This window comes from Hemitrygon akajei, chromosome 1 (genome assembly GCF_048418815.1).
Source record: "Hemitrygon akajei chromosome 1, sHemAka1.3, whole genome shotgun sequence".
In the NCBI taxonomy this organism is placed as follows: Eukaryota; Metazoa; Chordata; class Chondrichthyes; order Myliobatiformes; family Dasyatidae; genus Hemitrygon; species Hemitrygon akajei.
Genome location: NC_133124.1, coordinates 181,103,650 through 181,112,988, shown reverse-complemented (window position 1 = coordinate 181,112,988; position 9,339 = coordinate 181,103,650).

Sequence of the window (9,339 nt, the reverse complement as noted above, 5' to 3'; positions counted from 1 at the left end):
TGATTTCCAAAAAGGCATGAAGTTAAAGATGACACATTTCTTTAATATTTTAAGCAAGATTACTTTTTTATTTCCATCTTTCACAGTTTCAAAATAACAGAAAAGGAAAAGGGCCCGAAGAAAAGTTTGGGCACCCTGCATGGTCAGTACTTAGTAACACCCCCTTTGGCAAGTATCACTTTTTGTAGCCAGCTAAGAGTCTTATTAGAGTCCCGAGCATATCCAACAGTGTCTGGTTAAACCTCTCGGGCTGAGGATCACCCTGTGGGTGATAGGGGATGGTCCTGGATTTCTCAACCCCAAGCATAGTCAGTAATTCATGGATAAGGCGGCTCTCAAAGTCCCGCCCCTGATCGCTATGGATTCGCCTGGGAAGGCCATAATGAACAAGATACTTCTCCCATAACACCTTCGCCACTGTCGTCGCCTTCTGATCCTTAGTGGGAAATGCCTGAGCATAGCGAGTGTAATGATCGGTGATGACTAAGACATTCGCGGTGTTGCCGGTATCAGGCTCAATCGACAGGAAATCCATACATACCAGGTCCAGAGGTCCCGCACTCTGCAAGTGCGACAGTGGAGCCGCCAACGCGGGCAGGGTCTTCCTCCGGATGCAACGACTGCATCCCCTACAGTATTCTTCGACTTCCCCCCTCATCCGGGGCCAGTAGAACCGGTCTTTGAGTAATCCATAGGTCTTTTCCACCCCCAAGTGCCCGGAATCATCATACAGTGCCTGGAGTACAGCCTTCCGATACTCCTCGGGCATGACCAGCGGCCAACGCTGGGGTTGGTCCAGAGGCACCGTGACCCGGTACACGACTTGGTTCTTCAAATCCAACCGAGGCCACTCCTTCGGTAGTAAGGGCACGGACGTGTGTTTCGCCTTCTCTGCCCACGCCACATCCCCCTTCTTCACTGCCCTCCACACAGTGCCAATGCCCGGGTCATCTCACTGAGCAGCTGCCACTTCCCCCGGACTTATTCGGGCAACTGTTTAGTCTTCAGTGCAGTCAGAACACAGTATACTTGGGGCAGGGTGTCATCAAAAGCCCCCAGGGGGTCCACTGCTCACTCAGGCCTCCCCCTTCCCTCGGCCTTCACGGTGATATTATTGAGAAATATACCTGACATAATCATTATATATACCTGAAATATAATCACTATGTACTAGCTATTGACTACACTATGTAATCACTTCTAGGTACTGAATATTACTGTGTATTATTTTACTAGACACATTTTGCTATGTGTTGTTTTAACTAGATACTTTGTACTCTCTTAGCTGCATACTGTGGCAATTACAGAACACCTGTTTAGTTAGCTGCACTATTAGCTGAAATGTACCCCATGTATTACACTCAGCCTTTGTTTAGAACGAGATAACGGTGGCGGACAGGATGCTGCGAGCAGGAATGTAATGTGAGGGAGGTTGTCTGGAAAACATAATCTTGGCCAGGAATAAAGCCCCAATGCGAACGGGTGAAAAATAATGGTGACGCACTGAGAGCTAGGCAAGAGCGATTGATTAGTTAATATATAGATGATATGCAATTAAAAATTGATTGGGTATGGCGATGAAACCGAAATGTAACTGAGATAAGAAATTACTATAAAGAATGCTGTACACTGGAGCTCGGTGGGCTTTCGGTGACAAGTTCATTGATTGCCTCAGCCTTTGTTTGCAAATAAAGGTTTAATTTTCTTGAAGAATTGTCTGTGTCTCCAGGTCATTTCAAGTAACCACGACAATATCAAACTGACACATGGTTTTCACTCCAGTGGCAGGAATACTCTCCCACTCCTCGTCCGTCTCCGGTCCCCCCGGCTCCCAACGTGACAAAGCATCCGCATCGACATTCCTGTTTCCTGGCCGGTACTTCAGGCTGAAAACATATACCGACAAGGCTGCCAGCCACCAATGCCCTGTGGCATCCAGTTTCGCCAAAGTCAGGATATAAGTGAGAGGATTGTTATCCGTTCTCACCTCAAACTTGGCTCCGTACAGGTAATCGCTCAGCTTGTCCACCACCGCCCACTTCAGCGCCAGGAACTCCAACTTGTGAGTGGGGTAGTTTCTCTCAGGTGGTGACAAGCTTCGGCTGACAAAGGCTGCCAGTCTCAGTGGTTTGCCATGCTCCTGGTACAGAACAGCTCCTAGACCCTCTCGGCTGGCATCAGTCTGTAGCACATACAGCTTCTGGGGATCGGCAAAAGACAACACCGGGGCCTGTGTCAGCGCCCTTTTCAAAGATTGGAACGCCTCTTCACATGGATCATTCCAGCTCGATTCAAAAGGCTCTGCCGGGTTCCAGTATCCTCCTGCTTCCTGTCCTCAGTCCCTCTTCCTTTTCTTTCCCACCGGGGGATAGCCACACAATAGCTGAGTCAACAGGTGACACATTTTAGCGTATCCTTTCACAAATCGGCGGTAATACCCACAGAACCCCAAAAACGAGCGTAGGGCGCTCGAGCAGTTTCATATCCCCCACAGTCCTCTCCATGAGCCTCTGGAAGGTGGCTGGGGCCCCCGATATGCCCTGGGGCATTCGTTCGAACTGGAAGAATCCCAGTGGGCAGATAAAGGCCATCTTCTCTTTATTGACCTCACTCATGGGGATCTGGTAATATCCACTCCTCAAGTCCAGTACACTGAACCACTTCACTCCACTCAGGCAGGCCAGCGCGTCTTCGACCCTCAGGATGGTATACTGGTCAGGGACAGTGCGCTGGTTCAAAGTCCGATAGTCCACACACATTTGTAACCTTCCGTTCTTCTTCTGGGCCATTACTATTGGGGACGCGTAGGGGCTTCGGGACTCAGCGATGATTCTAGCTTCCTTCAGCTTGTACAAATGCTGCCGCACGTCTTCCACATCTGCAGGGGCCAGTCGCCGGGACCTCTCTCTGAACAGGGTGTCCTCACTCACTCAGATGGTATGGCGAGTGCTCTTGGAACAGCCCACATCAAACTCGCCAAGAGAAAAAACATCTTCCAGCTTCAACATCTTCTCCACCAGCCTGCGTTTCCACTCCGGCAACACAGGAGAGTCCCCAAAGTTAAAGGCCTCAGCGGTCAGCTTTCCTCTGTTTACCAATCCTTCCCCCCTAGTGGCCCTCATCGGTGCGATAGACATTACCGTCACCGGGAACAAACGTGCCAGCGGCATCCCTCTCTTAAAGGTGATCTCTCTCTTCGTCATGTTCCTGACACTCACGGCATGTACCACCGAGGGCCTCTCCAGCACCCCCGCCGGAAATCGTGTCTCCCCCTCGAGATCTTCCGGGGCATCTACTAACAGGGCTTTGCCCGCCGGCACTCTGGGGAATCCATCACTAGTGTCACCTCCCCTGGCCGTATCACTCCAGGCCTCGCCTGCGTACACCACACCGTCCCTCGTTTACACTCAGGATCCAGCCCCTGGGGGTCCCCATCACGAGTGTCACCTCCCCTGGCCGTATCACTCCAGGCCTCGCCTGCGTACACCACACCGTCCCTCGTTTACACTCAGGATCCAGCCCCTGGGGGTCCCCATCACGAGTGTCACCTCCCCTGGCCGTATCACTCCAGGCCTCGCCTGCGTACACCACACCGTCCCTCGTTTACACTCAGGATCCAGCCCCTGGGGGTCCCCCACTTCTTTCAACACCGCCTGAAACACTGGGTGTACCGAGAGGGTCTCCAGAAAGTTCTCCCCCGCCTTCTCCTTACAGGCTCCCAGGAGCCGTCGCACAAGAGGGGAGTTAGTCCCCACCAGGAGGGCAGCACCACCTGTTTCCACCGGATCCGGACAAATCAACACCGACATCTCAATAGCTTCAGACACTCCCACATCGCCCTCCGAGAATTCCAATCTCACTGACAGGTACCCATCGTACGGATAATCACCCTCACTCACACCCCAAATCTCCAGTGGGTCAAATGGGGTTACTGGCAAGTGCTTTAGATATCCGTTGTAGAACGACCGGTACAATAAAGTAACCTGCGATCCTGTGTCAAGGATGGCTTTTGCATAAACTCCCTCTATCCGTAGGCACATGCTGGAACGGGGTCCCACCAGCCCGGCCGGAATAAAGGCTTGGGCTTTCGGTGGTCCCCTGGCTGATCTCTGGGGATGTGTTCCTCCAGAGGCTCCAGTCCGTTCCCTTACTGAGCCTCTCCTAAGTTTCCGGACACCTTAGTTGCCTGGGGGCTTGCCCTCCGCGGGACGCCTTGTCTCTCACAACCCCTCCGAAAGTGTCCCTCTTCCCCACAGCTATAGCACACCCTTGGCCGCTCACAGTCCCGCCTGAAATGCCCCTCTTTCCCACAGTTAAAGCATATGCTACCTGCCACCCCTCCTCTCCCGGGATGCCCGCCACTCCCAGCCCACTGCACGGGTCATCCCCCGGAGGGGGTACTCTCCCTGACTGTCCCATCAAACAGGGGGGTCCCTATTCCCCTGGGATCCCTTGGGTTTCTCAGTCCTCCATCCGGCCACCACTTTCTGTACCACTGAGGATCGCTCCCGGTGGCCCGAGCCCCTTTTCCAGCCCAACGCGCTCTCTTCCTCCCGCACCTCTCTAATCAACTGCCCGAATGATGGGGGGGGGCTCTTTTTATAGGACAGCCAGAGACTCCACACCACCTTGTCCTCCTCCAGGGAACCACTGAATATCTGACTCATCCTCACTCTTGCCACTTCGTGTGCCTTCACTACCCCCCGGCGCCGTAACCCCGTAAGCATTCCCTCCAGCCGAAATATGTATTCTGAGAGCTTTTCCCCTTCTCTCTTGCTCCATGTGTTGAAACTCTGCTAAAAGCAGCCCAAACACTCCCTCCAAAACTTCTCAATACTCCTCCAATGAAGCCAAGGGCTGTTCAGCTTTCAGCTCCCGGACTACTTTGGCCACCGCACCCCTCAAACTTCCCATCAATCGCTGTCTCTTCTCCTCATCTGAGCCTGGCCACTCCTCTAACAACAGGGACATGTGTTCGATCCAGGTCTCATAGTCCACCTCCCCGTCCGGAGTGGCTCCGGAGAACACCCCCAGCTTCAGCTGCGGCCTCTCGGCCACTCCCACTAGGGAGTTAAGGGTGGCTGACAGCTCGGGGGCCTCCACTCTATCTGGGGGGTGTGGCCGGGCCAAGCCTTCTCACTCCAACCCCCCCCCCCTTACTGGTTACTGGCACCTCCCCTGGGGTCAACCCTAGCTCCTCCTCCGGGAGGGTGTGGAGGCCCCACGGCCTCACCTCCCCCGGACGCTGACTGTCGCTGGCAGTTCCAACATCCTGACGTCAGCACTCATACAAACCAACACCCAGCTTCCCTCCATCTCTTTACCGCACCTATGGGTCACCAGTTCTATCGGCCCCATACCTTTGACCAAACTCAATCCCCGCACTAATGCAACATCTGAAACACGGAACCCCACCCCGCTTAACACACACGCATAATTCACCGGTACATCCTCTAACTCACACCAGTTTACAATCTTATCTCTATCCATCTCCGCGCTACTGGACGTGCGTGATTTACACATCTACTTTAAATTCAATCCCGGATGAGCCCCCACATATGTAATGCTTACGCGACCGGCTGGTGTATGTCTAGAGGAAGGTTCGTCCACCCGCCAAACCCCGCCTCCCATCTACATGGATGCTGTGAAATACACACTAATGCAAACTTGCACACACAATATCAAGCTCACACCAGGTACATTTACAGAATACACTTTATAAATCTTACTAGAACTAAATGATTAATAATGCTACAATATATATGAAGCGAAAGAAAATAAAGAAAAGGCGCCAAAACTTATCAGAGTTCAGTTAATTAGTGCAGATGGTTGGAGCTCAACCATCAAATCCTCCGATCACTCTTCGATCTTCTCCGACCTCCATGACCCACGCACCTGGGACTACCCTCGGTGATCGATCAGCAGTGCCGCACCCATCCACCTTCCTCGTGGTCTTCTTCCCGACTCCCAAAAGTCCGTGCAATCACAGCTCACAGACCCACAAGAGAAAATAACATCTAACACAACTGGCCAACAAATGAATACAATCCCACATTATCAGCAACTATAACCCAAACAAGCTTTGAGAAGCTTCGAGAGTGCTCTGCAAGAAAACCACTCTCTCACCAGTTAGCATGACAAAGAAGCATTTTTACTTTTAACAAACAAAGAAGCCATTTTGATTAACATACGCAGTACATTTAAATTAGGAAGTGCAAGTCCACCATCTTTTTCAGATTTTTGTAAATGATATTTATTCATTCTTGGTCTTTTATTGTTCCAAATAAAGGATGAAATAATAGAGTCAATTTGATCCAAAAAAATTTAGTTAAAAAGATAGCTATATTTTGAAAAATATATAAAAATCTAGGTGAAATCATCATTTTCACAGCATGGATACAACCTATTAAAGAAAGTGTAAGTGGGTTCCATCTAGAAAATAATTGTTTCATAGAGTCCATTAAAGGAACTACATTAGTGTAGTGTTCTTAATCAGGTGTAAGAACTCTGAACTAAACACTGAGGTAAACCGTAGTCAATGAAGACAGGATCACAGTGAGATTAACCGTTTACTGTTCACTCTTCCACATTAACGTATGGTGAAGACTGTTGATAAAACAATACAAAATATATACAGTATTTGTTTCCTTCTTGACATCACATTTACATCATAAATACTTGCAAAAGTAAAACTACAACAAACTATATTACATTAAAATATAACATACAGTCAGAATCTACCTACACCATCAACTGGCTTTAAATACACTTCAACACGAACTATCCAGCAAAGCTTTCAATAACACAAGACAACAAACTTTATCAACCGTCATTACTTTTAACAGAATCAGTGTTAACATTTTTACTTCAACACATCGATTATCTTATGAACTTACGGCGTTGCTTCTATGATGTTTCTTAGTGCATAGAATGAAAACTTTTCTCACGTTGATCCTGCACACACATGCCCCCTCCTTCCCGTTTCTCCAAACCGGTATTTTCCCACAAGACGCGGCGAAACCGGGTGTGATGTCATCACATGCCGTGATACATCACAGACAACAAATTTACTTTCAACAACCTTAACTTTAACTAGAAAATAATTACAAACAAATTACTAAAGTGAAAATATAATAAACTAAACAAATGCCTTAAAGGCAACACACTCCCCACCTGACCTTCGTAAGGTCACTATGAACATAATTCATAACTTCAGAAGTAGAATGACTTCTGCAACTGGCCTTTGGTAAGTTTTCACATCACCTTGGTCAGAAGTTTTCAACTCAAGCTTCCTGACATGTCCATCCCTACCAGCGAATGTGGCAAATAACTGGGTCGCCCCACTACCTTTCAGAGAACCACGCCAGCGCTTGCCAAACAACAAAGAGCAGACAGTCAAGAAGGGCTCTTCCCTGGATCGTAACTGGCGCCAGGAGACCCAAGGGATCGAAAACACTGTTGACAGTGGAGAGAACTCCACGGCGGGTAAATGGCTTGATCACGATCGGCACAGAGAACGTGAATGTGTCAGTCGTAATCTCCCAAAGGAGGCCCAAACTCCTTTGTGTGGGTATGGTTTCTCCATCTCGATCTAGGTCCTTGATTGCCGGAGCACAGTCATCGTGTGGAAAGGCATCCATGACTGACTGACAGTTTGATGCGAACTTGTGCTTGTGCTTGAGGCCGGTTAATACACTCTCACCTTTCAGCTGCAGAAAAGAGCCCCTTCATACTCTCGCCATCAATGCTCCTTACGCAGAAGGCAGGAGCTCCCCCTCCACCTGGGGACTTCTCTGATAAGGATTTGTGCAAGCGGAGGTTTGACTCGGCGAGTGAGGCTTGTGTTCATCGGAGCAGATCGATTGCTTCGTCTTCTTTCTGTAGCGATATCAAGCCGTCAACGACATAGAATGGACTATTGCCAAAAATGTGGACTTTCATCCGGTACTCAATGACTTCCTTGTTAATGTCATTGTCCTTGTGCCATAAGAAACGGAGGAAATCGCGATGGTCTTCCTGTACTAAGAAGCAATGGAACATCTGCTGGATGTCCGCTCGGATTGCGACCTTCTCCTTCCGGAAGCGCAGCAGGGCCCCAAGAAGGGTATTGTTGAGGTCGGGGTCTGTGAGGAGCACGTCATTAAGGGAGATACCAGCGCACTGAGCACTGGAGTCAAAGACCACCCTGATCTGATTGAGCTTTTGTGGGTGGTAAACCCCAAACGTTCGGAGGTACCAGCACTCCTCGCCTTCTCTCAGTGGCGGTGCTACTTCAGCATGTCCATTAGTGAAGATCTTCTCCATAAATGCTAAGTATTGTTGCTGCATCTCAGGTTTCCTTTTCAGGGTTTTTTGCAAAGACGTGAACCGCTTGACTGCCTGCTCTATGTTGTTTGGCAAGCGCTGGCGTGGTTCTCTGAAAGGTAGTGGGGTGACCCAGTTATTTGCTTCGTCTCTGAAGACCTTGGCGTCCATTATTTTTAAGAAGATGGCGTCTTGTGCCGATGGAGCAAGTTTATTATCATGCTCAGTTTGAGCGATGACTGACTGTCCCAGTGTCTTGTCGGTTACTTTACATTTGTTAAAGCCTTGTCGTGCTTCCTTGATACACATGAAACTTGTGCAGGGTTGAAAAATTGAATGGCGGACACTGTCTAGCACGTTGGTCTTGAGCGTATTAACTGTCGGTTTGTGTACATTGCCAAGGCACACCTCTCCTATCACCACCCAGCCCAGATCCAGGCGTCGTGTGGTCCATTGACCTGCTGCCTGACCTTGTGCACCTGGAGAACATCTCTTCCTAATAGCTGGAGTATTTCTGCTTTTGGATCCAGTTCTGGGATGTGTTTGGCAATGTGGTGGAGATGTGGCTGGTGTAGCACTGCACTTGGCGTCGGGATCTCAGTGCGGTTATTCAAAATTTCATTGCACTCCAAGAATGGAGGGAGAAAAATGACAACTTTACCATCCAGGGACTCGAGCTGGAAGCCTTCTGCCTTCCTGCCATATGTTTCTACGCTGCCTGAGCAAGCTCTAAGGTAGTATGGGAACTGATTACTCTCTATGTTGAACAAGTTAAAGAACTCTGGTCTGACTAGTGAGCGATTGCTCTGATCGTCCAGAATTACATAGGCTTTGATGGCCTTGTCTTTGGCTCCCTTAGGGTACACCTTAATGAGGCAGATCTTTGAACAAGAACGGCTTGACTGAGCTTGACCGCAAACTTCTGTGCAGCTCGAGCTGACAACTGTTGTCCTGGAGTGAGCCTCTCCCTCCCCGCCGTCCTGTTGTGAGGGTGAAGGAGCGTTGTCGGTTCGCGGTAACGGGCCGGGATGCATG